General features: G+C 36.5%; 1 pseudogene; it reads left to right on the top strand.

Annotated features, from left to right (window-relative positions):
* Positions 1 to 6,264: 6,264 nt before the first annotated feature.
* On the top strand, positions 6,265 to 7,019 carry LOC102745761 (small ribosomal subunit protein eS6 pseudogene; annotated as a pseudogene).
* Positions 7,020 to 8,538: the final 1,519 nt, after the last annotated feature.

The raw sequence follows: 8,538 nt of genomic DNA on the forward strand, positions 1-8,538 counted from the left end.
CATTCTTTTTGATGGCTGAGTGATATTCCATTGTATATATACACCACATCTTCTTTTCCATTCATCAGTCAATGGACATTTGGCTCTTTCCATAAGTTGGCTATTATAGATAATGCTGCTGTAGACATCAGGGTGCATGTATCCCTTTGAATTAGTATTTTTGTATTTAGATAAATACCTAGGAGTGCAGTTGCTGGATCAAAGGGTCGTTTTATTTTTAACATTTTGAGGAACCTCCATACTGTTTTCCAGAGTGACCGCACCAGTTTGCATTCCCCCCAAGAGTGTAAGAGGATTCCCCTCTCTCTGCATCCTCACCAACACCTGTTGTTTCTTGTGTTGTTAATTTTAGCCACTCTGATAGGTGTGTAACCATATGTTATAAATGAAAAACCTGATGCTTACAGAGCTAAGATAACCCAGACAGATTTGCCAAGCCAACAAATCATTGAATCAAAACTTGAACCCTAGTCCATTTTACCATAAAGTCTATGCTTTTTACCATAAAGTCTATGCTTTTAAGCAAAAACAATGGCTCTGACTATATATCTGTTCAACAAATATTAACAGAGCCAACTAAGAAGCAAACATTATCATTTTCCAGAAAAAAGAGTAGAGGAAAAGACAAGATCCCTGCCTCTAGAGAGTCATTCTTCTCATAGGAAAGACAGACCATTAAACAAGTATACCAGTAAATCATTTAAGTCAAAGTAGAGACAATTTCTATAAAATACATAAAGCAGGGCAAGTGCATAGGGAGGGAAGAGAATGATTGTCTGGAAAGTACTCTCTGAGAAAATGACATAAGATCTGAGACATGGATGATTTGAAAAAACAATCATGCAAAGATCTGGGAGAAGCATCCATAAGTCCAGAAAATCGAAGAGCAAATGCAAAGGCCCTGAGATGGGACCAAGCTTATTGTGTCTGAGGATCATCAAGAACAGGGATTGGCAAACTGTGTTTTGTGGGCCAATCTGGCCCATGGCCTGTTTTTGTACAGCTCATTCATTATAAATGGATTTTATATTTTAAGTGGTTGAAGAAAATACAAGTACAATACATATAATATTTTGTGATACATAAAAATTATAGGAGATTCCATTTCAATCCTGAAAAGCTTTTATTGGAACACAGCCACGTTCATTTGTTTACATATTGTCTATCGCTGCTTGTGGGCTACAATGGCGGAATGGAGAAGTTGTAACAAAGACCATATGACTTAAAAAGACTAATATATTTACTATCTGTTTCTTGCAGAAAAAAAAATATGATGAAGAGGGTCAGTGTGAATGAAGGCAATTGCATAAGGAGGAAAAAAAGTCATAGGAGATGTATGAATAGGGTAGACATAAGGCAGCTCATGCAGGGCCTTGCAGGCCACAATAAAGGGCTTTAGATTTGACTGTTATTGAAAGGAGCATTTGGAAGGTATTGAGTAGGGAATTTGACTAAAATTTTAAAAAGGCCCCTAGATGTTTTGTTAAGGGGTGGGGCAGCAAAAGAAGTGTAAGAATGAAAGCAGAGAAAGTCATCTGTGGTATTGTGCCATTTAAGGGAGAAGTGATGGTGCCTTAAACTGGGGCAGTAGCAGAGCAGTTGGGTGAAGCATCCATTTAGAGTAGACAGGATTTTTTGATGGCCAAGAATCAGATGTCAGAAACAGAGAGAAAGCAGGGAGGACTCTGAAGTTTCTAGCCTTAACAATGCGACAACTTTTGGAACTTTTTACCAAGATGGGGAAAACTGCAGAGTTGCTGGTTTGAAGGGAGAATCAAAAACTCTGTTTTAGACATAATAAACCTGACATGGCTGTTAAACCTCCACAGTTAATGCCAATTAGTCTAAAGAACATAAGAGTCTGAAACTCAGCAAAGAGATTAAAACTGCAAACATACAGTTTTGCATCACTCTGTTGATGGAATTAAAGCCATGGGGCTAGATGGGATCACTTGGTAATGTGCTATACAGATAGAGTAGAAAAGACAGCAGAGCACCAAACCCAAAAGATGCTCCATTTTTCAGAGTTCCAAAGGTCAGGAGCATAACTAATTGACCAGCGAGGTAGAAAGAGAACCATGAAAGTATTTCATGAAGGAGGAATTGTCAGATACGTCTTAGAAAATAAGCAGTATGACAGTTCTTAAATTTTAAAACATTACCGTCTTAAAAAAAATAAAACATCATCTTCTTATTATTATTTTCTCTTCATGGTGATCTGGTTTTCTTCTTCCTAACAAAGATCCCAAAACAATTTTTTAAATTATTATATTTTAGTGAACACAAATCTATGAACAAAGTCAGAAAACTATCATTCCATGAGTTCAGGAGATTCAGAAATTTTTCATTTAACTACCTTTACAAAGACAAGCAAGGAAGCTTAGGTTCCATTCAATAACCAAATCTACTCTTGATTAAGTGACATTTTTTTAAAAACATAGTAAAGAAAAATAACTCAATTTGCTGGGCAAGTCAATATCCTACAGACATGCCCATTACATATCCAGCACATTTTTACCGCTACTCTGCCAAGAATCTGAAAAATGAAGAAGTGACTAAAGAAAGGTGTAATATTTGAAAGCTCCAGAAAAGTCCCAATAGTTCATTTTGCCCTTCCTTCCCTTGCCTTTGGCGATGTGTCTAGGAAGAAGTTGCTATGGCTGAGGTCGAAGAGATTGCTGCCTAAAGTGCCCTCTGCTATCAACAGCCCCTAGTAGTGAATAACCTCAGTGTGTGTCACTATTTCTCCTAAGGGGTCCTGGTAAGTGTTCTGCTATTGCATAAGGAACTAAGGGACAGTAAAGTAAATGATCCAGGCTCTTATGGAATTTGAAGAATTTAACAACTCTGTATTTTGTAACTGAGTAAATATAAATATGTGTGTGTGTGTGTGCATTTCTTTTTTCCATTACAATTTTGTTTGATTTTTATGGAGAAAAACATTGTCCCATTCCAGTTCTAAAAATTCAATCAATCTTCAAGATCATTTATAACTGAGGCATCTGGTGGCTCAGTCAGTTGAGCACCTGAGTCTTGATTTTGGCTCAGGTCATGATCTCAGTGTCCTGGGATCAAGCCCCATGTCAGGCTTCACACTCAGCTCAGAATCTGCTTGTCCCTCCCCCTCTGCCCCTCCCCACTCTTTCTAAAATAAATAAAATCTTTTTTAAAAAATAAATAAATAAATTACTAATCATAACTTTTTTCTAAAATATTTTAACCCTTTATTTAAAAATCTACAGAAAAAATCCACAAAATATTTCTTCATAATATTAAGTACTTGAAACACCATGGCTTATTTACTTTATATTCTCAAAACTCTTTAATTAATATATTTGTAGTTACCATGTAACAATTACTTACAATGTGGGAAACAAATTACATTTTGCTTCTGTGCTTTCATCTACCCAATGCACAGACTTATGATTTACAGACTTTTTTTATTTTTTTATTTTTTTATTATGTTATGTTAATCACCATACATTACATCATTAGTTTTTGATGTAGTGTTCCATGATTCATTGTTTGCGTATATAACTTTTGAGTCATTTGCCATGTTAATTAGCATTTTAATGACATTAGTCTCTACCATTTATATATATTTAAAGGAGGAAAGATAGCTAGCTTTCATGGTTGCTTAACTATAGCCAGGAGAATGAACTATACAATATTTAATGGTTCAATGTACTAAAAATAATGCCTGAAACTCCTCTCTCAATGTATTTCACTCTATACCCATCAATCATAGGATTATATCTGATAAACATTAGATTAAAAATAATCTCTTGCAGGGACACCTCAATGGTTCAGTGAGTGGAGCATGCAAATTCTTGATTTTGGGGTCATGAGTTCAAGTCTCACACTGGGTGTAGAGATTACTTAAAAAAATTAAAAAATAAAAAAAATCTTCTGCAAAATAACCATTAAGAAAGTGATTACCCAGAAAAATCAAAGGCATACTGTTATTAAGTAAAACAGAAAAATGTTAAGTCAAGATAAATTCCCTTTATTGTTTCTGCCCATTACAGGAAAGGAATTATATTTGTTAGTGAGTTCTGTTCTCTTCAGAACTGCATTTACTATTATCTAGAGTCTTCTGTGATCACCAAAGTTGGTACGTAGAGGGGAAGTCAGCATTCAGAATTGATTACATGACTTCTAAGAGGCAGACTCTGTACTAGATGTTGAATAATTAGAGACAAAGGCTCAGTTCCTGCCCTGAAAGAATTGACATTCCTTTGGGGAAAACACTCAAGCCCTATAAGCCAGAATGGAAGGTCACATAATAATTCCCAAAGAAAATAGGGTTGAGTCTCCCTAGTCCAGTGTTAGACACACTCATCTCAGTGACTAAGTAAACAGAAATAACTGTTCTTCTTCAGACTCTATTGAAATGCCAGATAAACAGATACCTTGCCAAGTGTTTTAAACACTTGAGTACTAATCCTCAAGCCAGCTTTTGGCTTATGCACATGAGGTCCTAGAGGAAGAAAATATTTAATATCTCATCCAATGTTACATATATAGAATTACAGGTTAGGATTCAACATCCCATCATATCACCCCACTTCCTCATCCATGCCTGCCTGGCATAAAAGCCAGCTTCTTTCTTCTAAAAAGCACAGTGCCCCACCCCCCATTGCTGGTTCAATTTATTTCAACCAACAAAAGTAATGGAAAAAGATCAAACATAGATTAAACATTTGTCTGATGGGGTGCCTGGGTGGCTCTGTCAGTTAAACATCTGCCTTCAGCTCAGATCACGATCCCAGGGTCCTGGGATGGAGCCCCACATCAGGCTCCCTGCTCAGTGGGGAGTCTGCTTCTCCCTCTACCCCTCCCCCCTGCTCGTGCTCTCTCTCTCTCATGCTCTCTCTCAAATAAATAAATATAATTAAAAAAAAATAAAAATAAACATTTGTCTGATTATCTTCCTAAATGTTTAAGACTCTTTTTTTAGGATAGCTATTAATCTTTCCTTAAAGCTCTACTCCAATTATCTCCTGACCATCACGTATACTCACACATCCCATGTAGGTGAAATTTATAAAATGAGGAGGATGAATTTCAAAATTGGGGTGTATTTTTTTATTTAAATTCAGTTTAGTTAATACATAATGTATTATTAGTTTCAGGGGGTAGAATTTAATGATTCCTCAGTTGCATATATCACCCAGTGCTCATTATATCAAGTGCCCTCCTAAATGCCCCTCACCCAATTACCCCATCCCCCCCACCCACCTCCCCTCCAGCAACCCTGTTTCTTTCCAATAGTTAAAAGTCTCTTATGGTTTATCTCCCTCTCTGTTTCTATCTTATTTTATTTTTCCTTCCCTTCCCTTATGTTCATCTGTTTTGTTTCTTAAATTCCACATATGAGTGAAATCTTATGATATTTGTCTTTCTCTGACTAATTTATTTCACTTAACATAATACCCTCCTAGTTCCATCCATGTTGTTGCAATAAATAAATAAATAAATAAATAATAAAATAAAATGGTAAAAAAAATCAGGGTGTATTATAAATAATCCTTGCAGTAAAATGTCTCCCTCTGACTTTAATTCTCTATAATTCTATCATAACTTCTTCTATAACTTCCCATTCTCTGATGGAATTTAATATCACATTATAAATGTTTTTTGGATAACAAACTTTTTGTTTGCAAGTCAATAAGATCACAGACATTTATAAATACCTATCCAAATAAACTCTAAACTCCATCACACCTCACCTCCGATAAGGACAATATACATTCCTAAAATCGATTGAATGATTGTCCCCAAGCCAGAGGATACTTAGAATTGGAGGTAAAGAGCATATAAAATTTAAAAAGATAATTAATGTGGGAAGTGAAATACATTCATCACTAAGCAAATCCATTCTACTTTTTTTTTAAAAATTTGAATAATTTAATTTTTGTAACTTAATGACAATAACATGTGATGGATTTCAATCTGATTCTCAAAATAATCTCGCAAAACTAACCTCAAGAATTACCAAAAGAGGGGGCGCCTGGGTGGCTCAGTCGTTAAGTGTCTGCCTTTGGCTCAGGTCATGATCCCAGGGTCCTGGGATCAAGCCCCACATCGGGCTTCCTGCTAGGCAGGAAGCCTGCTTCTCCCTCTCCCACTTCCCCTGCTTGTGTTCCTTCTCTCGCTGTGTTTCTCTCTGTCAAATAAATAAATAAAATCGTTAAAAAAAAAAAAAGAATTACCAAAAGAGCTCTTTTTCATGGCACATTGGAGGTGGTAGGCTGCATTAGGATGAAGATGAACATTTCTTTCCCAGATCCTGACTGCCAGAAACTCACTGAAGTGGACAATGAACACAAACTTCGTAGCTTTTATGAGAAGTGTATGGCCACAGAAGTTGCTGCTGATTCTCTGGGTGAAGAATGGAAAGGTCATGTGGTCTGACTCAGTGGTGGCAATGAAAAACAAGGCTTCCCCATGAAGCAGGGTGTCTTGACCCAAGGTTGTGTCTGCCTGCTGCTGAGTAAGGGGCATTCCTGCTACAGAACAAGGAAGACTAGAGAAAGAAAGCACATATCTGTTCAGGGTTGAATTGTGGATGCCAATTTCAATGTTCTCAACTTGGTCACTGTAAATAAAAAAAAAAAAAAAGCATGGAAGATATTCCTGGATTTACCAATACTGCTGTGCTTTGTCACCTGGGGCCCCAAAGAGCTAGCAGAATCCATAAACATTTCAATCTCTCTAAAGAAGATGTTGTCCACCACTATGTTGTGAGAAAACCCCTAAACAAAGAAGAACTCGAGAACCAAAGTGCCCAAGATTCAACGTCTTGTTACTCCATATGTCCCCAGCACAAACTTTGGTGTATTGCTCTAAAGAAACAGGGTACTAAGAAAAATAAGGAAGAAGCTGCAGAATATACTGAACTTTTGGCCAAGAGAAGGTACAAGGCCAAAGAAAAACTTCAAGAACAGATTACCAAGAGACAGAAGCTGTCCTCTCTGAGACCTTTTACCTCTAAGTCTGAGTCCAATCAAAAATGAGATTTTCTGGGAGGAGCAAGATGGGAGAGGAGTAGGAGACCTAAATTTCATCTGGTCCCAGGAATTCAGCTAGCTAGGGATCATACCATTCTGAACACCTACAAACTCAACAGGAGATGGAAGAAAAAAATAGCAGCAACTCTCTGAACAGAAAAGCAACCATGTTTTGGAAGAGTCATATCCTATCCTTTCATAGTAGCTAACCTTATTTTTGGTACATATATATAAGTTCTCTCTTTAAAATTTTGGGATACAGTTTCTTCTTACAGACCAAAATATACCCTAAATCTCTGGTGTATGGCTTTGTTCTAGTCTCCTGCCTGATCACATTCTCTCCCTTTTTTTTTTTAAATCCTTTTCTTTCTTTTTTCAACGAACTTCTTATCAATTCCTTTTATAAAATCTTTTATAATTGTCATCTTTACAGTCATATTCCATCCCTTTGTCGTATTTACCCTTATTTTTGTACATACATAAGATTTTCTTTCTTTAAAATTTTGGGAGGCACTTTCTTCTAACAGACCAAAATATGCCCAAAACCTAGTGTGTGGCACTGATCCATGCACCAGCCTGATAATATTTGATCATATTCTGGGTTTTTTTTTTGTTTGTGTTTATCTTTTTCGTTTTTCTTTCTTTCCCCTGGTTTCAGGTCTCTTCTGATTTGTTTACTGTATATTTTTGTGGGGTCGTTGTTACCCTGTTAGCATTTTGTTCTCTCATTCATCTATTCTCCTCTGGACAAAATGACAAGATGGAAAAAATCACCTCAAAAAAAAGAACAAGAGGCAGTACTGACTGCCAGGGACCTAATCAATATGGACATTAGTAAGATGTCAGAACTAGAGTTCAGAATGATTATTTTAAAGATACTAGCTGGGCTTGAAAAAAGCATGAAAGATATTAGAGAAACCCTTTCTGGAGAAATAAAAGAACTAAAATCTAACCAAGTCAAAATCAAAAAGGCTATTAATGAGGTGCAAACAAAAATGGAAGCTATAACTTCTAGGATAAATGAGGCAGAAGAATTAGTGATATAGAAGACCAAATGATGTAAAATAAAGAAGCTGAGAAAAAGAGAGATAAACAATTACTGGATCACGAGGGCAGAATTCGAGAGAGAAGTGATACCATAAGATGAAACAATATTAGAATAATTGGGATACCAGAAGAAGAAGAAAGAGAGAGGGGCAGAAGGTATATTGGAGCAAATTATAGCAGAGAATGCCCCTAATTTGGGGAAGGAAACAGACATCAAAATCCTGGAGGCACAGAGAAACCCCCTCAAAATCAATAAAAATAGGTCAACACCCCAACATCTAATAGTAAAACTTATGAGTCTCAAAGACAAAGAGAAAATCCTGACAGCAGCTCTGGAGATCTGTAACCTACAATGGTAGAAACATTAGATTGGCAACAGACCTATCCACAGAGACCTGGCAGGCCAAAAAGGACTGGCATGATATATTCAGAGCACTAAATGAGAAAAATATGCAGCCAAGAATACTATATCCAGCTA

Source organism: Leptonychotes weddellii, chromosome 1 (assembly GCF_054177405.1).
Source record: "Leptonychotes weddellii isolate Sample4059 chromosome 1, ASM5417740v2, whole genome shotgun sequence".
Classification (NCBI taxonomy): Eukaryota; Metazoa; Chordata; class Mammalia; order Carnivora; family Phocidae; genus Leptonychotes; species Leptonychotes weddellii.